This window comes from Daphnia pulex, chromosome 5 (assembly GCF_021134715.1).
Source record: "Daphnia pulex isolate KAP4 chromosome 5, ASM2113471v1".
In the NCBI taxonomy this organism is placed as follows: Eukaryota; Metazoa; Arthropoda; class Branchiopoda; order Diplostraca; family Daphniidae; genus Daphnia; species Daphnia pulex.
In genome coordinates this window covers 7,858,140-7,881,044 of record NC_060021.1, presented here as the reverse complement: position 1 = coordinate 7,881,044, position 22,905 = coordinate 7,858,140, and the positions used below count along the sequence as shown (strand labels likewise).

The 22,905-nt window shown below is 42.5% G+C and overlaps 1 protein-coding gene across 2 annotated transcripts in view; it reads right to left on the bottom strand.

Moving 5' to 3' along the window:
* The window catches only part of LOC124193484, a 53,383-nt gene that overhangs the window by 23,658 nt on the left and 6,820 nt on the right, over positions 1-22,905 (bottom strand). Inside the window, exons 2-4 of one of the 2 annotated variants that reach the window (XM_046587333.1) lie at positions 11,279-11,391; positions 10,821-11,046; positions 2,795-2,974 (exon numbers count right to left, since the gene is read on the bottom strand). The gene's annotated coding sequence lies outside the window, so the exon portion shown is untranslated. The remainder of the gene's footprint in view (positions 1-2,794; positions 2,975-10,820; positions 11,047-11,278; positions 11,392-22,905) is intronic. The other variant, XM_046587334.1, reaches the window with a different exon arrangement.

Here is a 22,905-nt window from a genome sequence, read left to right as displayed (position 1 = left end):
CTTCTTCTTTTAACAAAAAAGACAAAGTCGTGACTGCGTCTTTTTTTTCCCCTTTTATTCCTTTTCCCTTTGGCATAATTTATGTGCAAGTTTTATTTTTTTCGTCCCCCCATCTCCGTTGCACGTCGAGAAACTTCCTCCTCCCCCTCTACAGCCGCCACCACCACCACCTTGTAATCTTCTAGTTGGATCACGGTGGCGAGTGTTGATCAATCAGCGCTGGCCAAAAGCCGTGTGGCTCTCCTGCGCTCACACCAAAGGGAGAGGAGAGAATCACGATCCATCCAGCGGGAGCGGGAAGCAGTATATATATAGAGAGAGAGAGCAACTAGATCGGGCGGTTCTCTGTGCTCTCCCTTAATTGAAACAGTCAGTCAGGAGTCGTCTGTGTGTTGCTGCTCCCAATTCCCTGCCACCCTCCATCCAATCCAACAACTTTTTTTCTCCAACGAGTGTAGTAGGTTAGCTAGCCAGCCAGCCACATCTCTCTCTGCACAGATTGGAAGGAATCCATCAAGAAAACCAATCAGGACAATGAAGAAATCTCCAAATGAAAGAAGAAGAAGAAGAAGAAAAATAATAATAAAACAAAAAGTGAAAGGGGAAAATAAAAACAAAACAAAACAAAAAGTTTCGCTTTTCCCCCATGAAAAGACGCAGGCAGCAGCAGCAGATCGAACGAGATCTTGTTCGGGTTCATATTCCTCGAGTTGAAATGATGTTCTTCTTATTACAAATATATATATCTACATCCAACAAGGAGTTAGAGAAAGCCCCAAGAAGGGCAAAAGGAGGCAATGGGCGTGGTGGGTGGTGAAGAGCATCACGAAACGGCAAGAACACAGTCCACACACACACACAACCATCGCTCCTATTTCGTAACGAGATCCTCCAGGCTAAAGACACAGCCCTCTCTCTCTCTCTCTATTCCGTCTGCTGCTTTATATATTCTCTTCTCTCTTAGTTTGTTTGTGTGTAAAGAGAGACTAATTGCGAACGAACCCCTCACGACCCCTTCGGTACGAGAAGGAGAAGACGAAGAAAAAGTTGAAAATCAAATGAAACAAAATTTTTCGAATTAAAAAAGAAAGGAGAGGGAAATAATCATGCGTCCCTTAATGAAACATTACAAGATGCTAGACAACAATCATTACACTATGGCGGGAGATTCAAAAAGCCGCTGCAAGACGGCGGGCGTGGATCTTATCTCTCCTCCCCGGTTAAGCCATAAAACGTCATCATCATCATCATCATCATCATCGCTACTTTCGGTCTTGATATTAAAAAAGAAAACGGCAACAACACATGTCCGTCCCCGAGGCTTTCGTCTATTCTTGGAAAGTTTCTTTATTTTTAAACTTTGTTACTTCTTCTTCTTCTTCTTCTTTTTCCTGTCGGTGGCCGTGGTGGTTATTAGCTAATGTCACTGACGCTGCTAACGGGTGTGGGGTAACAACAGGCGACGGTCGGCCGTTCGGTGACATACGATCCTTTCGGGGGGACGGCCAAAGCGGGACAAGAGGACGAGAAAAACGCTACAAGTCATTTGTGCCGTACACGACAACAACAACAACAGCAACAGCAACAACGGAACAGAAAAACAGCACACGAGAGAGAGAGAGAGGAACAGGTGAATAATAATCACATTTTCGGTCGACGGGTTGTCCACCGACAAAAAAAAAGAAAAAAAAGGACCCGGGACTGCGTGGGAAATCCGTCGGGAGACCCCAAAAACAAAATTCAAATTTGTTCATTTCTTTTTTTCTTTATGAGGAAGAAGAAAAAAAAATAAATTCATTTGAAATTTAAAAAAAAAGAATATCCTTTATCAAGAAACAAGCGACAGACACTCGAACACGAATTTCATTTTTGTTTTTCTTCGGCCGATTCGCGCCATTTCCTACCACTCACGAACGCGACTCCCGACAAAATCAAAAGATTTACCGAGTTTCATTCTATCCCCTTTTTCTTTTTTTATCAAATAACCTGCGATACAATTCAGTTCCTTTTCTTCTTCTTTCACAAGAAAAAAGAAAATTCACGGCTCTTCACAATTTGATTTTGATTCGGCCGTTGTCAATTCAATCCCGAACGAAAGGAGGGAGGAGGTCCAGTCGTGAGCGGGAGGGGGGTAGCTCAACAAGAAATTTCCCAAGTGAGCCACCATCAAGCCACCAATATAAAACGGGGCTAGCAGAAGGATGATGTCAGAGACGACGGGATGGCGGGCGGGCGGGACGTTTTGGGTCATCGGCGGGAGAGAGAGAAAAGAGACTCGAGAAGACAATCATCATTTCTCCGCGCACCAGTCAACTCAGTGTTGGAAGGAAAAGAGAAATAAGAATAAAAAGGGACGACGACTGTCACGGAGAAAAGGAGAAAGAGAATGAAAGGGGACATTTATATGTCTTGACCATCTCTCGGTCGTGCCACCAACAATGGGGCGGACGACCGCGGCCAGGGGTACACACAACACAACAGAAACGAACACACGTCGAGTTTTCTCTGCACCGTGTGTGTACATGCCCCATCGGTTGTTGTTCGGCCAGCCTTAACGTGACCACGACCCCCCTCCTGATGGTTGAACACGAGCGGGACACGCACAACTCGTCTGTGTCGTTCACAATAGCCACATAACTTTGAACGCTTGAGAGCTCATATATCTATAGAGATCCTTTATCCCTATTTCCCTTTTCCATATTATGACCATCATCATTCCCGAGAAATGACTCTAACCCCCCCATCAAACAACTGTTTTTAAGTTCAAATGTGTACGAATGGAATGACAATTTACCTTGTTCAATCCTTCCTGGATGTCGCCTAGATGAAATGTCCAGGTGCAAATTTGATGTTTGGGCGGTAGTAGTAGTAGTAAGAGTAGTTCCACACGATAATGAAGGAAAAGATGACGACGTCTACTTAATATTTTTCTTCTATTACCCGACTATATCTTTCTGTGACGAGTCCGCAAAGTCTGGAAAGAACAAAACAAAACGAAAAATCCTTTGATGAGTTACAAGGCGAGCAAAACACTTGACACTCACAAACACGGAGGGAAAAACACACGTTTTGAGTTACGTTGGACAAGGTTTCGACTTGCTTCTTTTCACTGAGTCACACACACACATAGACGCACACACACACACGGACACTATCAATGAAACGAGTCCGAGAAACTCTGTCCAGAGGGGTAAAAAGGGAAAACGAGCGGAACGACTGGGTTTTTGACAACGTCCGCTAGCCACCAAGGCTCAACTCTCTCTGAAGTCTGTGCAAGGAGAGACCGAGGCCTTTACACTCTGGCGCATGGGTGAGGGGACTCTACACACACACACACACACACACGCACAGCTGTGTGTGTGTCTGTTGGCTACCAGGAGCGGATAGGACCGATGGTTCAAACCCCCAGTGGTACAACTACACCCGAGCGACGCTAAAATCAAACCTTCCAAAACTATTTCTTTTAGTCGTCCTTAATATCTTTGCCGGTACACATTTCCCTAGCAAACACACACACACATCGATCCCGGGAATCTTGATTATAAACATCTCCTTCTTTCATATAACATATCTTCTTCTTCTTCTTTTTTATTTTTCTTTCTCTTCGTCTTTCACGAAACGTTTTTCACATGATGGATGGATCGAAAAGGATACGAGAAGAAACTGGGTAGATAGTATAGCGTCGGCGGTGATGCGTATAATGAAGGAACGCAGAAAAATGGCCAAACAACCGCCAATTCGGTGAACAGAAACGGTAGACAGAAAGTTAACAAATAACCTTCAATTCCCTCGGTTATTTTCTTCTTTTTTTATTTTTCAATAAAGTGCGCTCGTAAAAAACCGACCAACATTTGGACGGCCAAAATGAAAAGAGAAAAATAAAAATAATAATAACAAAAAAAGAAAAAAAACTGGATGTAATATCGTGATGATTACCTTTGCGGTTTTTCTCACGGACTTGAAAAAACAAAAAATGATAGAATAAAAGAGGGGGGTTTTTCCTTTCAGTAAAACACATACCTTAGCGCCACACGTTTCAATTGTCTCGTCTTCTTTTCTTCTTCTTCCTACCCTCGATTCGTGTCTTTTTGTTTTCGCTTCGTGTTTTGCGGCTCACGTTGACGAACGGCAAAAGGCGTGATGCCAAAAAAACAAAACAAAAAAAACTTGTCTGCATTCATCCGTTTTTCTTTCATTCCACACTCCTCAATTCCTTGCGTCGAGGATCAAAAAGTGTGTAATCCAGACGTTGGGGGATGATAACATATATCAACGGAGAGAGACAACGGGTCTTCGCTCTTCCCTTGTGTCTGTAAGAGACGTTCTATTCCCTTTTTTCTCTCTCTCTCCATAGAAGAAGAAGAAGAAGCTAGAGGTATGTAATTAGCCATACCTTCTTTGGCGCGGGAATTTTGATTTCTTCTTCCCATTTTTCGTATCGTTTCAAATAGGAATTTTATTAACGACAGCTTTCCTTTTTCTTCTTCTTTGTATCAAAATGTGCTTCATTCCTGAAATACTCGGCATCCATTCAGTTATGTAATATCCCGTTTTGTTCTTCGTCCATTTCTGATTCTTTTTTTCCAACTTTATCCAATGCGCGATGCACCGGTGAAAATTCACAATTCCATAACCGAACGACGCGTACCATTGTCCTGCCCAAAACGTTTCCATTCATCTTTAGCTTCGCTGTTTCTTATTTTTTAAAGAAACATCTTTGTGCTTACAGCCTCCTCCTATCCAAAAGAAAAAATCCCCCTTGTTTGTCTAATATCTCTGTGGCCGGCCCCATCTTAATGGCATGATAGTCTCTCCCTCGGCCGTGGATAAAAACAACAAAAAGAGAAAACGTCTATCGACTGATTGAATGACGCGCGCGGATAGATCGGTTCACACCTGTGAGCTAATCGCCGTGAAACTTGACCATATCTAGCCAAAGGCCTTATACACACCCATCTTTTTTACCACTTTGGCCATTCAAAAGAAAAAATTGATGGGCTCGAGCGCTCGCTTAAATTGCGCATGAATATAATTAGCATCAGCTGGCCAGGCGCCTTCCAAACGAGACAGACTGGCTAGCTAGCAGGTGATAATCATATAAGAGAGAATTGCTCAAAGCAGAGGGAGAAAATAAAAGGCAATCAAACCTCCAGAGGAAGAAAAAAAAATGGCGGTGTGATAATGTAACGAGAATAGTATTAAAAGTGACAGCGCCGGTAATTGCCCATTTTGGCCAGTCCGTCTGGCCCGCGATGGCGGCGTTAAAAATGGCGCTACAGTGAGAAAATTCACGAGAGAGACAAATCAACAACAATTACTACAGCCCAGGCGCTAATTATGAACCAATGTGTCCATTTATTTGTTGGGACTTTAATTTAGCGAATCTGTTTAGCATCATTAGACCGGAGGGGAAAGAAGAAGAAGAAAAATAAAAGATGACGATGAATGTGCAAAAGAGAGACACTCGATATACGTGAGCCAAAGATGAAAAATCGTATTTTGAGGAGGCGACAGGTGTGTGAGACGACATCCTGCTGCGATCCGACCCAAAGTAGAAAAAGAAAAAGAGGAACCAAAAAATTCTAACCTTTGACCAGATGTCGCTCGTTTTCTTTCGAGTATCTCACTCCCACTTTCGGATGAACAAGAAATTTTTGTTCAGTTTCTTCTTCTCTCTCCGAAAAATGTATTTTTCCGATGCGCCAAAGGATGCTCTCTCACAGACACTCTCCCCGGAAAAAAAGCTCTTCCATCACGCCCAGTTTTTCCCCCCATTTGACAGCTTCATGCATCAACTATTATATTCGATTCTTCCCTTCGTCTTTATCTGTTTACTTCACAACACACTCAAACTAGCTACGCGCAGCATAGACTGGATAGAGTAGTAGCAGAGCTCCGATATAGTAAAGGGCCTCCCTCCTCTATCTTCGATCGATTCATCATTCAAAGTCGCCATTGATTTGATTTGACGATTCAATCAAAGGTGGTGCAAGGTCAGATTTTCTCCGTATTCATCTGAATAATGCGCCGGCTCCTTGTGCTATATATACACCATCCCACCTCCAAACGCGAAGCTAATTGGAGAATACAAAACTTTTTTAACAAAAGGGAAAAAAGTTTATACAGAGAGCCCCGGCAGCTGGGTGTGGAATAATCGGCCCACCAAAAAAAGGGTCTAGTTTTTTTATATTTTTACTTGTTGGCCTTTTAACCCGACCCGAATAACAATAACAAGCCACGCACAAAAAGAAAAAAAGTAAATTTCCTCCTCGTTTGTAAGGCATGCAAAGACGTAAATAATCAGATGATAATGCCAACAAAAGCCCCGACTCTATTGAAAAGTGGGGTTAGAAAAGGAAAGAAATTGGAGGTCCCATGTAGTGACCTATTGCACATCCATCCACTGGCTTGTATATAGCTAGATAGAACTATGTGTTTAAGCTCTAGAGAAAAAAAGAAAAACTGAATTATTTCCCAGCAGGACGGAAGTAGTAGGTGGGGTGCTGCTAGCTATATAGCCTTTACGGTGCACACACACATACTGTACTGTACATAAATGTATATGATTCGCGGCGTATTGTCACCGACGCTGTAAGGGGGGTCGACCGGATTCGGACAATAGGCAATCCACGATCGAGGAAGAAGAGCCAGCAGCACCTCTACTACTACTACTACCAGAGACTTGTTCACTGTATTATATACTACATAATATATCTCTCTCGACGCGATAAAGTCCTGCAGGATATGAGGGAGGGATTTCTGGCGATCTAACGTCCATTATTATACAAAAGCGTGCGTGTGTCTGCGTGTTGCCTTGTTCCTGTCATAACGCATTCTGACAGTTGGAGCCCCCCAGAAAAAAAAAAAGGAAAAAAGATGACACACAATAGCGTCCGACTCTGTGAATGTTGGAAATTCATCCGAGAGTGCACACACTCTTCCTCTTTTCCTTCTTCTATCCGGCGAGAATAAGTAAAAAAAAAGAAACTCAAAAAGAAGCCAAAAAGCTTCCAATTGAATCACACACAGCAGAGCTGGGCTAGGCTGGCTGCTGGAGAAGAAAGAAGACGGAATTGACAATAGGCCTATGCTGGAGAGGAAAAAAAAGAATAACTCTGAAAGGGCCAGCAGCCCAAAGCCCAGCCACGATGATATTATTATTATTACGATGATGATGATTATGATTTTTTTGTACTGTTCATTCCACTATATGGCGAGGCGCAATACACAAATCTTTTACTGATTGCTCTATTGTCCATCGGCGGGGGTTGGCTATAGTTCTCACACACACACACGGATCCCAAACATCCAAGATGGCACCAGCATCATTCCATTCTTTTTATTTTCTTTTTTCTTCCGGATCAAATTGAATCGAGTTACTACTACACAATAACCGAGAAAAGTCCTCCTCCTCCTTTCTCGGCAGAAAGAAAAACGAATTCAATCGACTTTTTTTTTGTTTAGGAGGGGAGTGACTGTCGCTGGGAGCTGGATAGGAATGTGTTCCAATTCGATCTGTCCAATAAAGACGGCCCCAGCCAAAAGAAAAAAAAGACAAGGCCTACGATATTATAGCAGGGAGAGAGGGCGGATACGGGGAATATAAAAGGCGTGAGTGTAAGAAAAAGTAAAGAAGAACACTAGTGCAAAGTTTCGATGAAATCAGCCAGCTAGAGAGAGAGAAGTAGAGAAAGAGAGAGAAGAGAGTTGAATATCAAAGCGCTCAATAGCCAACAACTGGTTCTGTCACCCACTGTCTTTCTGTCCGTGCTGATCCTGACAGACAGATGAGAGTGGAGAAACTCGGCTTGCTGGGCTCGCAGACAGAGTGGTGTAGTGTCAGTCGACGTCAGATTCTCGCATCGCTGATTTTCGAAATTACACAACACATTTTCGGTCCCTCCCCTCGTCGTCGTCGGTCCACCCTCCTCCCCTCGTCGTTCGAGGGCCCATATGTCGACCGTCTTTTTAACATATATTCTAATCCGACGCGGCTTTTCTCAATCCAGCCGGAATGCGGATGGAGAGAATCTTGCACACTGTCTCTGTCTATGTGTATGTTGTGTCTACACCAGTACGACAACGACAACGACTCGGAGGAATGTCTAAAGAAGTAAAACATCAAAAGATGTTGTCATTTCAACAGGGACAAACTTCTCCTATTTTTCCCGTGTTGCAGCTACAAGGTTAGCTCTCATCAGTGAACTCACGTCAACTCGAATATATACACACACACACCCCTACTACCACCAAAGCTATATAGGAACGAGTACCATCCCCAAAATGACTAGAATGTGTATCGACTCGAAAACTTGATCGATAAGCTTCGCACAGACGGCGAGGGAGGACACACACACACGCCATGCACATCGGCGGGTTATATCCAGGGAACAAGAGAGAGAGAAAAATACATACATAAGAGTATTTGGTTGCTCTTTTCTTCATATGATCAAAGTCGAAGTCGAATGACGTGTTGTTTTCTTCTTCCCAGAGACCTCTCGGTACACTATCCCCCCCACCAACCCCGCCTTTTCTTCGCCTCTCTGAGGACTTGACATACGGCCCTACTTTGCATCCGATGTGTATATACCACCCATGTTTATTTGTATATGTTTATATTACGACTGTCAAGAGTGCCGTTATAATGGAGAAGTCACCCACGGATGAAATTCCTTTTCCCCTAAAAAAAACTACTTTTTTTTTTGCTTTATTTCCTTTTCTTTTTTTGTCTTTCGTTCAGACTAGACTCACTCCCGGAGCACCGACACATTTCCGTTCTGTCGGCTTTCAAGGAAAAAGAAAAAAAAAGTTTTATTTTTGCTGTGTGTGTGTCGAGTCCTCTGTGACACTTTGGAAGTCACGCTCTCTCACTCTCTTCTTCTTCTTCTTAGCTTCTTTTGCATGAAATACAATTCTTTATTTGTTTTGTTCATTTCTGGCGATGCTTTTTTTCTTTCTGACAAGAGGAATCAACGCATCTAAAATTGACACAAACTTTTTTTTTTTTGGCTCTTTGCTCTTCTTCTTCCATCTCCTTTTTTCCTCCTATGGTGCACCCCCTCTCACCAGTGTCATTGATCGCTACAAAACTTAACTTTGATGCAACAGATCAATAAAAACACAAACAAACTGCCAGTTTTCTATCCTTTATCGATCGTTTTCTATAAAGCAAACAAAGGAAAAAGGGAAGATAAGATCACATTTTTTAAATCAATTCAATTTCAGAAAGAAACAAAAACAAAAATGTGGATGTTTCACATTTTCGGGGCTTGACTTTGCGCCATCATTTCAATTTTTTCCCCCAGCGGGCCCTTGTTTCCAACCAACATCAAATACAAATGGATGTTATACTGAACCAGTGTAAGGTATAACAAGTGAGGCAGCTTTTGAGGGATTAAAAGGGGTTTTCTCTCTCTCTCTTTCTCTCATTGATCCCCTTTATTACACCTCAACGAATCCGGTTTATATTAACGGACACAAGAGAACCCGAGAGAGAGAGAAAAAAGGAACCATAGTCGGACCGATAAACCAAACAAGAACAAGGAGCTTATATTTAGACGGACGGTAGAAGTAGTAGGTAAGGCTACTACCACCACCAGGAGGGGGGTCTCTTCTATCGCGTTAGTTCGACGCATGTTATCCAACACAAAAAGGTGTTCACAAACACATAGAAGACACACACCGGTTTTTTTTTTCGTAGGTAGAGAAGCCCCAAACAATCGTGGGCCACCCTCAGTTCTCCAAAAGTAGAAAGAAAAACCCCAAAAAAGAAAATTTTTGTTTAAAACAAAAAGGAAAAAAAAATTGAGTCAATAATAAACCTACCCCCGAATTTTGTGTAGTTTTTAAAAGAGCTAGGTAATACAATACCGACATCCGGAATATGGTGGACATCGGTTTGGGAAAAAAAAAATTCGAGGGGAGACACACACACACAAAAGAGAAAAGGGGCTTAGTTCTTGTCCTGTCTAAAGGTTCTTTCCTTCTAGGTTATTCGCCGTGTGTTCAGTGCACACTACTTCTTTTGTTGTCACACAGCATGCAGTGGTCTGCTGCCACGACCGATGCTCAATGTCATCTCGAATCGAAAGTTAAGTGGTGGAGTTGTAAAAACAAGGCGAAAAGAAATAACCTTTAGCTCTCTCTCTACTCTTGTCTTGTCTCTTAGATGCGTACAGCCTTTCTCTACTCGGTCGGTTGAGCTCCGCGGGAGACCCAAGTGTGTCCTCAATCACTTGCAGAAACTCGGAGAAGAGGGGGGACAGACTCTCTCTCCCAAAGAAGAAGAAGAAAGAGTCTTCATCCCCTGGTGTTTAGAACACAATCGAGAGAGCCCCAACAAAAAAAAGAAGAGGACCATAGTTTAAGAGAGGATCATCATCATCGAACAAGACAACAAAACGAGTGCTCAATGCTCTTCTTTAAGACCGGCGCTTGATGATATCCGATCGCTTGTTGTCAAATCGTCAAAAAGACTTGAACGTGTAATTTTGTTTTCGAGAGGGGAGAGAGATAAGAAACCAGAAAGTGCCGGTGTGGCGGCGAAAATTGTTCAAGTTTCACTTTGCTTCAAGTTCAAATATTTCTGAATTTGATTGTTTTACCCACAGACAAAGTTGCGAGGTAATAAAACAAGCCTGATCTGCAGTCGTTCTACAAACATGTTATTTAATGAACCCTGACTGAGAAAAAACAAAAACAGCAAGATGAAATAGTTTCAACCAACTGCATGGCTCAGGAATAAACGTACTCCGCAACGATTTACAATAAACGCCAAGCTCAATAGTCAGAAAGGGAACATAGAAATGAATTTGTCCTACCTTGAAGTATAGGGAAATACAGCTAGGCATCCACATCCAGGTGCTCCATCCATCCACAGAAAAGTTGAATCCACGACCAGGAGGGATAGGTAAAAGGGAGACCTCGTGAATACACCCACATTCACATGGGCATACACGAGGACTTTTAAAGAAAGGGGAATTGATGAGATCCTTAACTCGGTCGACACTGGAAGTTTCTCCAATTTATTAAAGAGGATGCTGGATGCTGTTTAAAAAAATGTCAACAATGAGTTACGAAAAATATTTACAGAACAATAAAAAGCTAGAAGAAGTTGAAAACAAGACAACAGTTGTAAACCAGAGGGTGTACCCTAATTGTTAACAAACAGGAGAATTGAAGGTTTCCATGAAATACACTGCATTTATGCAAGTCAATCATCATCGTGCAAAATTTGGCAGGTATCACATGCAGGTGTAAAAGTAACAAAAGTTATTACCTTTGAAGTGATGATACTGGGATTGTTCTTGATGACAGGAGGTCAACAGTCAAATCATATAACTGGAGGTCCAGCACAAGCTGTTACGATGGCTGGCTCAGGCCTCAGCAAATCTGCAAAGAGGAAAGGTTTTGAAAGGGGATAAATAATGCTAGTCAGGAAGTAACAATTAACAAACTTGGAACAAGTTTAACTATTCTATTTAAGCTCCCATAGGCCATATAGTCATCCCATTTTTATTCGGAGTATTTATCTGCCAAACAGCATGGAGTGGAGAGCATGAAAAGCTGGCACACCAAAGTTCGCATAACGATGACCCCTTTTTTTGTAATTTTATTTCCGTGCATCCCATCCACGTGCAAAAACAGTTATCGTTTCGTTGTTCTTTGAAATGTTAGTCTCCTTTTCAAAACTTGTATTGCTTGTATCATGCTTGTAAACTTGTAAACGAAAAGGGAAGCAGACGACACTAATCGTCTGATTAGCATTACTTAAGATATCGATTAGAATTTATTGAAAATCGACGCCTCCACCTTAAATTCAGACCGCCAAAAAGGATAATAGCGGTTTAATCGCCAGCGCTCAACTTGCGCTGAACGGATCGGGATTATTTCTAAATCAAATTGTTCGTCTCAACAATTTGGATTAAGCCCACCCACCACAGACAAGATCAAAGTAAAAGTTTGCATGAAACCCGCAAAAATTGTCCGAAAAAAACGGTCCTAATTTAACACCCCTATGAGCCTCTTGGAAGCCAAGAGGGAATAAAATAAATGTCTAGGTGGGGGGGTATAGTACAGTGTAATATGAAGCCCGTTGGGTAACCGCACTGCACCTTTTTTTCTTTTTTGGTTAGGGTTTGGTTAGGGGGTTGAAAAAAAAAAACCCACCCAGCTTGCGATGAGCACGCTTTTGTCTTTTTATTTTTTTTTCTCTCCAACACTTGGAACCCCTTTTCAAACAAAAAAAGGACATTACAGCACAAGTCGCTTCCCTTTTTTTCTTCTTTTCCTGGACTGAATAATCAACGAGAGACATACAAACCACCCAGTGCTGCCTAAAAGGTCGCCCTTGAATATTTGTTCCAAACTTGGGTTCTTTTGCGCGCACACACGACGGTCGGTCTATAAATGTGCAGCTCAATGAGAGAGAGAGGACGAGAGAGGGTCGGGCCAGTGCGCATTTCATTCGATATATAGCGCAGCACGTGACTTTTATGATGCGCCATCAAACCATATTGCATCGGAAATGATGGGGAGCGCACGCCAGATGCTGCTGCTGCCGCTTCTCCAGACTCTACACAACTCGACGGAGCAGAGCAGAGAGAGGGGCTGTGCACTACACCATTTGCATGAACGATTTGCATCGAAATTGGCGAATTTTTCCATTTCAAAAGAGAAACGTATACACACCAGCGGGGCTATAGGAAACCGGCCAACGAACCGCCAGCTTTAAATATACACAACATTACCACGCTGTACTACTACGACGGCGACTACTACACATCATGTATTATGTATAACTGTCAAAATGTGCCATTTCATTTCTTTAGGAAAATTTTCAACGACAAGGAAAAAATAAGAGAGACCTCGACCCAAAATGCAATTTGACAATTTTTTCGGCTCCTTGCAGCTCCTACGATATTACACACACGGCACTTGTGCGCATATAATTCAGTTCAAAGACTCTCCCTCGTATATTAAGGTGGGACAAAAACAAGGTCGTTAGGAGGGGAAAATTTTTTTCCCCAAATGTTTGCTCAAATGTTGACCGCTTCTGCTCTACCAGAAGACTCGAGAGGAACGTGCTGCTGTCTCCCCCTCCCCTCCTTGACAAGACTTTTATGCTTCCTGCGAAGGGGTACTTGACTCGAGTTACAGTTACACAGGTAGTTTTATTTTTTATTTTTTTCAAACAACCTCCTCCTTGAAATTGTTTCGCTCCTGGACGTACTTCGCGCAGAAGGAGGCAACTGTCTCGTGTCCTGTCCCCCCCCCCCCCCCTACTGTCTGTCTGTCTCTTTCTCTAAAACTAGTTCAAACAACCAAAACGATTAAAAGCCCCCAAGAAAACACATTCTTCCAGCGTTTCCCTGGGTCCACCCCCCCTCTCTCCCACTCTTATAGTGCCACTCGGTTCTCTCCAGTTATCCCCTCAGACGAAAAAGGTAAAAGAAGATGAAGCAAAAAGGACTCGGTGATGGTAATCGCATTTCTTTTTCCCTTAGACACACCAACAGTAGCTAGATAAAAAGTAATAGGCCTATAAGAGTGGAAGAACACGGCAGCGTTGAATGGGAGAAGAAGCTACGAACGTTGTGAAAAGCAACAATTCTCCCCCCTCTCTCTCTCTCCACTCCAAATGGCTACTTTATCAACACGATAAAAGAAGAAGAAAGAAGATGGACAAGGCTAGGGGGGGACGAGAAATAAGTTAACCCGCATAGATTTATCCGGGGGGTTCTTCAAAGACTCAATAATAAGAGAGAGACAAAAATTATAACCACTATAACTGTGTCGTTCTCCTCCTTGTGTGTTTCTGGGCTGCCGACCGCTTGACCAGCAGGTTCAAAAGGAAACACAATCGGTTCACCATCAAATATACTATATCTATCCACCCCAATCGGAACAAATATCTTTTTCCTAGAAAAGGGAGGGGCTTTTCTTTTCTATACACATTCGGGCGGCACGCATGGGTAAAATTGGAGGATAATTCATTGAGCTATTGATTGGATCAAGTGTACGGTACTTCCTTTATAGCCCATCACCTGCACCAGAATAAAAATAATAAAACGGGCGCAAATATTTCGCTTCGGAATGTTTTTGTCCGTTTTAATATTTTGTGTACGGGAAATACAGATGCGCTCCTACAGAGAAAATATTTACACATGTTTCGTTAATTCTTTTAGTTTTTCTCTTTTGTTGATTTATTTTATTTTTAACCTCCCCCATACGCTGTTAACACATCATCGATGATCAATGATCTTTTTTTTTTCTTCTCTTTCGGGCGTTCACTCGAGCGGCGAAAAAATAATGGACGAGAAATGACCGTTCCTGGGTGGCATCAGGCCAACGCCAAAAAAAGTGCGTGTAATAATAACACAAAACAAGAACCCCCGAGAAAAAATATAATATATCGAACATCGGAAAAAAGGGGGGAGAGAAAAAAAAAGAAGTTGTTTTGACGCGGATTGATGGATTTAGCCCCCATTCACAATATATTTAGATATACACAGATATACTCTACTTCCTTTGCGCTCTCTTTCATATTCCGTGTGTTTATCCAACTTTTTATCACAATTTTCTTTTCATACAGTCCTCGTCGCCGTGTTCTCGTGCTAGCAACCCCCCTCACCATACGATCCACCAACTCTCTAACCGAAAAGAAATTTTCACCATCGATTTTCGATTTTCACCCCTCACAAAGTCCGGAGCAGCAGTACTATTACACAAGTCCACTCTTCTCTTTCCCAACATCCACCAAAACTCTCTCTCTCTCTCTCCCACAAGGTCCACATATATATCACATACATATAACCTCTGTGAACGATCAGCCAGCGCGTGTCTGTATGTCTAAGTATATGTGGATAGGCCCTTTCGGACTGCCTGTATGTACACACTCGACCAGATAGAAATGTTCTCTCCATCAGGAGAGGTTTTTTCATGGCTAGTAGAACATTCGAGGGAGAGGAACGGTCTCCTCCTGCCTTTCTGATGTAAGAGTCACGTGACCGGAACCTTGACTCGACCCATAACAAGAGCAAAACGAACAGTAGAGAGAGAGAGGGGAGAAGAAGATTTTTCATTGCCTTATTGTAAATATCAAAAGAATATAAGGAACATATCAGATGAGATCAGCATCAGCTTCTATACACATGGCCTACAACATCGACCAAATAAGATCCCCACAGAAGGTTTCCCATAGATCTTTTTCCACCCTCCTCTGCCAGTGTTTAACAGGTTGGACTCCCTAGCTAAAGCTTATTTTTTGATATTTTTTCCAGCTCCTCGACGAGGAAATGGTTTGGTAACTTCCGTCATCTTGGCCCGTCATTCATCCTAGCATGAACCGTCGCCGGTTAGACAAGTATATAACAAATACATAATAAACCCAAGTGAAAGAGGGAGAAGGTGACTGACTTTTCCTTCCATCTTTTGATGTTTCTCCTCTCCGCCTTCTCTTCTTCTTTTATCGTGTTATCGGTGCGGATGACTTGCTACGCAAGCTTGTTAAATCCCAAGCTCGAAGTACTACATGCATACACTCACTCAGTCAGGAGAGAGATGGATGGATGGATGGATGGATGTTGGGCTGGGGCGACGGCCGACCCATTTTTTTTTCTTCTTCTTCTTGTTGGAAGTCGACCGAGTTGACACACTGCGACGACAACACAAGAGAGTGTGGCAAGTGGTGCGGCATAACGAGATCACTTTTCCCTCCGTGTCGTACAAAACCGCCACCCCAATTTTATTTTTGTATTTTTTCCCCAACGATTCCGCATCCTTGCACGTTTGAAATAACCCTCCTCCTATATGGCTGTTTGCCCTTCCAATCCAGCCAATAATTCTAAAAGGAAGTTGTCGGAAAAAAAAAATGAAGAATATCTTTTTCCACGACGGAGAAAATACAATTTCCTGCAGGTTATTTAATCATAATAAAAAAATATGAAAACAGATGAAAGGGGGCGACCAAAAAACTGATCCTGAAACGCACCGTTACATAAATCAAATTGATTGCTGCCGGCGCAGGGCAAACCAATCGAGTTGTGTTATTTTTTTCCCCCGCCAGTCTCTTTTCATTCATTCTAATACACGAAAACAGTTAACCTCCGAGGAAATGAAGGGAAAACAAAAGGAATCAAGGGAAAAAAGAAAACGCCGACTGGTTAGGAAAAATAAATAAGGATCACGCAGCATAGGCCGGTCTCTCTGATGATGTTTACACGATCGAAAATACACATCATTGACTTGCAAAACAGTTTCCAGATATTCTTAAAAATAAAAAAAAAGGGGCTCCGATTCTCTCCTTTTGACTGACTCCAAACATTATGTGGTGGTGTATAGAAATTATAGAAAAATAAAGTTACACAACATTCTCCGGGGCGCTAGCTCTTTGCCGAGTGTTTTCATTTGGGACAGAAAAGAAAAAAAAGGGAGAGGGCTGAACAATAGAGCAATCTGTCAAGTTAGATGCTTAGACCGTTGCCATGTTCGACTTCTCATCGGCTTTTTTTTTTCTTTCGACGCAGGAGAAAAGAGGAAAGAGAATACCAAAAAGGTCGGTTTAATTATTCATTCATTCAACATAAATACCAACGCTGAACGACCGCGCGCGGACTCTTGACTGAATCTTTTCTTTCCCTGTGGCTGCTGGAATAAGAAAAGTTGATTTTTCCCAGTTGCAAGTTGAAGCTCGAGGCCTCCCCCGTGCTCACGTTTTTTCTCCTTCATCATCATCCTTCTTCCACCGAGAGAAAAAACTCAAAAGTTTCAACCGACGACGCGCCGGTAAAGGTAAAAACAAGAATAAATTATAACCCAAAGGCAGACGACCCATTATTAGATACACAGTGTTATGTCTCTGTCTCTCTCTCTATCTCTCCCCCCTTATTTCCTAGACCGGGGCGCTGCTGGCCGGCTCCTTCGTCAAATCAGGCAACAAGTTAGTTCATCATCATCATTATTATCATCATCACCATACTAGTCAAAATGTCTATAACCACACCAATGTCCTCCCCGTAGAGAGTGGGTGCACGCCAAGGCACCAGCCGCCTATAACCATAGCCACTTCCGCCAGGTGCCCAGGTGTAAAAAACAAAAAAAAAGGAAAAATGAGAAAATGAGAAAAACGGACGCGAGCCACCGATATATAGACGCATAAAACCCCCACCGGTCTTCCCCCTCCACCCACTTTTTTTTTTTTTACCACACACACGCAATCAAGCGCAACCGAAAGAAATTCTCTTGTCCTTCAATTGTTTGTTCCCCCGGTAGAATGTGACAGCTGATATCATTTGATTATACATCCGAAAATACAAAAAAAACGGAAGAAACGAGAAATTCCGCGGGAAATATGAAGAAGAAGAAGAAAAAAGCCCATTGAAAAGAAGAAGAAAAAGTTTTGACATTCTTTTGAATAGATCGTTCTCGTGTCCCGATATCTATCTCTTTACATATTCCATTTGTGTGTGTGTGTGGGTTTGCGTGTGGGTTGTTTCGAATGCGAATCGAGCAGCGCTCCCTCCAAATAGGAAAGAGAATGATGAAGGAAGAGGATAAAAAAAGAGAAAAAGAAGTGGCTCGGTGGTGGTGGTGGTACCCAAGCTGATGATGGATCTCTTCTTTTCTTTTCGTCGGGAACGTGCTAACAAGACAGCACCAATTCACTCCGCAGCAGTCGACTCAAAAGGAGCTCCAAGAATTATAAAATTTCCCTATAGCTAAAGAAATATAAATATATTGAAAACATCCACACACCTATATAGCTTCTCTCTAGCTCTCTCGTTTAAATTTGAATATTTTGTACGATGAGGATGCGATTATTTGACGCCATCCAAAAAACCCGGGAGGCGGAGACGTAACTTTTTTTTTCCTTTTTCTCCCGAATGCCCCGCGTGCATTCAAGCCGTTCGCGTGTGTTCGATCGCACATACAACAACTAACCTCGGGGCTCTTTATTTTGGGATAATATTCACATTGTATAGTGAAATAAGTAGTAATAGTTCGTCTGGGAGCTAAAGGCTGTATAAGTATCAAAGTACTACAGTCAGCCTCAGCCCAAAAAAGAAAAGAAAAAGAAAAAAAAGTTATGACTCTTTCAATAATTCTACACACTCGGTTATTGCGCGACTCCTATCGCATATTTATGCACACGAGTAGGTCTTTTAATATTCCCAAGTTTAACGATGATGACGCTATCCGGTGTGACTCTTTCCCAACACGGAATTATCATGCGATATTTCCCATTTTCTTTTTACGATTATGCGCGAATGACTCGGATCTAGACTGAAGGGGAAAAAAAAAAACTGGAAGTTAACGACTTTGGCCGTTAACACGACCGGTTGGATGCTCTTGAATAAACATCCGCTGGAAAAACAACAACAACAAGAAAGAAATAAAAGAAATGTCGGACGTATTTTTTGGTGCGTTCCACCTTTTCAAACGCCATCAAAAAGCGGGATAATTGACATTCATCACGCCATGTCCGTAATGCGGGCTCAGGGCCAGAAAGAGCTTGTGGGGATCGACCACTTTGGCGAACTGAAACACCAATGGCCTCTGGTCGTTGTTGGCAGTTAAAAAAATAACAAAAAAAAGTTATTTTCTTTTATTGCTTCATATAGAGGAAAAGTAATTTCGACCAAGTGTTTTCAAGTTTAAAAGAAAAAAAGCTCCAGAGTCTATACGACAACATGATATCGATTCCTTAGTAACGTTTGGCATTTCAACTCCTAGTGGATGATTTCACAGGCCACAACAACAACAACAGAAAGTGGGAGGAGTTTAGTAAGGAAGAGGAGCCGAGTCGTTGACGCGCCCGGCCGTTGTTGGAAATAACCTCGGGTTTCGAATTTCCGGTAGGATGTACGAGGTTTTGGATGAAAATCTTATTGTGTGTGTAATGGTTAACAAATACCAAATAAAAAAAGAAGAGGGGTTAGATGGTTAGTATAAGGTGGGGAAGTTGGGAGGGGTTCCCATCCGACACCTGGTCTTCAGGGAGGGTATTGAGTTTTATTTTGTCCGAAATGATGGACAGCTTCATTCAACGAAACTGACGGGAGCCTTTTAAAAACCGTAACTAATCGCATCATATCGAGTCTATTGTCGAGGTGTATTGTGTCTACCCATTTATACACACACTGGGTGTACGGCCCCTCTAGTAGTAGACATTCAATAGGATTCCCCCCTGTCGCCCCTAGACTATGTGTACTCTTCTCCATTCTTTAGCTCAAAAACTGCTGGGCTTTTCAACTTCTCCACAATTTTTTTTTTGTTTTGTTCCATCGGATCAAGACATTCAACAACTTCTGGGGTCCGGTCGAGGACTCGGTTCACACAGCAAAAATAAGGACACCATAAGGCGACAATGAAGATGTCTTGAGGCCCCATCCAAAAGGGGACACACACACATGTCTATACAAACACGACAAATACAATCAGGATCGAACAAGAAAACGCCATCATCTCCACACACAAAAAGAAGAGGACGATGAAAAATCAATTTGTCTCAGCTATAGATATTCATGGAACGGCGCCATCGTAGGCCTCAAAGATTTCAAAAAGCTTCTCTCCAAAAAAGGAAATAACATCTAAAAGAATGGAAGATGGGGGGAAAAAATGTATATATAACCAAGATGACCACCCAAACCAAAAGGTCCCGACACACAAGAACCCGGAGCCGCTTTTGCATCCATCCAGAAGAATATTGAGAGACCCCCCATCTGGCCCCGACCCAAAAGAAAGAAAAACCTGTTGGAGGAAAAACGAGCAGAAGGAGAGAGAGAGAGAGACACAGCAAAGAAACCGTTTAAACGGTTTTTAAGGTCGCTTCAATCTTCTCCAAGGGGGATAGCACACACACGTACAAAGTATAGAATCTTCACCCAAAAAGATGGTCTAATCAGCAGCGAAAAAGAAAAAGGGGGCCAGGTGCAAACAGACACGCCGAAGCAGAGGTTCTTGCCGTACAAACAGACGCACGCCCCCTCCGGCATACGCCAGTGTCTGTTGGGGCATCAATAGAACATCTATTATGACCCTCTGTTGTGTGTGTATATTTTCCAACCCCTCTTCACCTTATTTTTCATGGACCTATATCTTCAAGCAGCTGCTTCTTTTTCAAAGAAATTTCATTTTTTAAAATAAAAGACAAAACGTTACAAGAGAGAAATGAAAGAACACACAAATCACGCTACATCATCGCAGCCCCCCAATCACTAAACGTGCTTACCCTAGTAGAAAAAAAGAAGATTCACATTCTTCTTCGTTTTCCTTCTGGTTGGAAGAACTCGAAAATATTTATCGACGATTGGTTATCGGGAAATTCGAGAGAAATTTTCCGAGATGAAATGAATGATAACCCGGTATCCACACGACACACACCTGTGTCTAAAATTCAACTCTTGTTCCCATCTGACCGCAAGAAGAAAAGAAAGAGAAAAAACGGTGGTTCATTGTCGATTCGTATCACGGCCCGCTCGTTTGGGATCTCTTTTCTCCCCCCTTTTTTGAAACGAACGTAATATTATCATATATTTCAGCTCGCTATATAACTGACTGCATAGAAGCAAAGACTTGTAGGAGCTCTAGGTCAACCCCAAACAAGGAGCGAGTCGGGAGTAATGTCGAAATACTTTCACAGTAGATTACGTTATAACTCCACTAACACCGACAGTTACGAAAAAAGAAAAAAGCCTTTTTATATTTCTTTTTTCGGAGAAAGGATATTAGAATGAGGAAAGAGATAAAAGTCTAAAAACAAAAAAAAAGTAGTCAATCGTCATTCCACGTGAAATAGAGTCGACCGCGCGGCTCTTCTCTCTCTCTCTCGAGATGTCAATTGTCAAGGACCCAAATATGGGCGTGTCGTGTCCAGAAAGGATGTCTCAATTACGTTTTTCTTTCTTTTGGTCAAATATTTTTATTCGCACACGGATAGACAGACACAACGGAATCGCTCACATCAAAAGTGGCAATCGCTTTTTTCCCTCTTCAAAAATAGGAAAAAGCTTTTCTCGGACGGCGCCCATGGCCGTTTCAGAGTTGTTCCTGATAATATACTACGTGATAGAGAAGAGTGTGCTGTGCGACTCTTGTGGGTATCATACTCGACAAGAGAGGGGAAAAACCGAATGTGTTGTACAACATCAACCGAGCCGCCTGCTGTTTGATTGATCGCCGGGTGCTGGCCGTTTCCTACACTGAGATGATGGCCCCTTTTTTTCTTCGACTCTACAGACAAACTTTTGTGTCCGAATCTTCGGAAAGTACCGAAAAAAAACAGAATCACGAGTCAACGAGCAATCAAAAAGAGCTCCATTATTATAGCCAATAAAAGAAAAAAAAACTTAACTATGATGTAACACGAATCCATCTTTTTTTATGGGGTCGACTCTTGGGGTGTACAAAAAGTCTAACACAACACGTCCGGCGGGATTGAACGCAAAGTATAAAGCCAAGCTCGTCTCGTTCATGTCCGATTTACGCCCCGGCACCAAGCGAGCCAAAGAGAGTACTCGCCCTTTTCTTTTTCGTTTTTCATGTTGAGGGAGGGTCCCCCCCATGATCTAATGATCCATCGACTGGTAGTGCACACATAAAAATGTCGTCCCTCCCCACCCCCAGGTCCTTAAAAATTGACTTGTAGGAGGAAGGAAAAAGATATACGACAAAAGAGATTGAAAATCCCATCAAAAATGACGATGACTGCGAAAAAGTCAACTTTCCGCCTCGACTCACTTTTTAGACAAAGTTTGAGAGCCTAGTTAAAGAGAAATACCCAAGAGTGATGGGCTCGACTGGCATAGTCAACACCGAGTACGTAGTAGTTTGACTCTGCCATGCTCCTAATAACTTTCATAAATGTGTGGGGGTGCGGGCAGCTCATAGTACTACAACTTGTGTGGAAAATGAGACGCTTTTTACGATTCCCAGTTTACGTAATTGGTCCCTCAACTCTTTATTAGTACGACTATTTTTCAGTTCAAATTGATTTTAATGGAGAACACAAAAAAAGTCTTGGGACCGGGAAGTTTAAATGATGAAGTCATCTAACCCAGTTTAAACCGGAAACAATGCCAAGGGAAATTGATCCTGCTGCCAGCCGGACATGGAAGCAGCTGACAGAGTCAGACGGACGGACGGACGGGCCTAGCATCCGATATCCCTACGGCGCTAGACATCTTATGTCAGTTCCTCTCTCCTGTGTTATTTACCAAGAAGAGAATTTCCCTTCTCTTGAACGTTCCAACATATAACCCAGCCGCATATGTTCATCTCTTCTCCAGCCTCCTCTCAGCTTACCTCGTCTTCAGTACCGAGTTAGAATGCAAACAACGGCAGGAGGGCCTTTTAGTTGGGAGTCGGCCATAAACACCTACACGCATGTCGCCTTGTTAAGAGAAAGACGAAGAAGAGGAGCTAAAGAGATAAGGGGATAGACGACCGGATGGTTTTGTTGTCTACTGTCAAGCTGTAAAGTGAAACCATTTGTTACACATCTTCCGACGACGACGCTATATCGCCTGTTGCTATGAAATCACACACACAATGTAACAACACAACAGAGTGAGACATCTCTCTCTCTCTACGTTTGTGTACATTATCGATACAAACACAAGATATACTGCTGCCACTAACAACACAAGGCCCTTTTATTTCTTTCCCAGTGTGCCATTTGTTCGTTCACGGAGTAACGCTAACGCTAACGGTCGATGAACACTCGGTCGGGTCCTTGCTGGCTCTCTGATGGATCGCTATATAGTACACACACACAGAGAGTGTGTGTGCGCGTAGTGGATAGTCACTGCTGGAGTCCGGCCAAATGGTAACATGTGTCACTTCTTTCACAAGACGTCGGGCGCACGCGATCGACTGGGTGGGGTTATAATAGATCAAGAAGAAAGA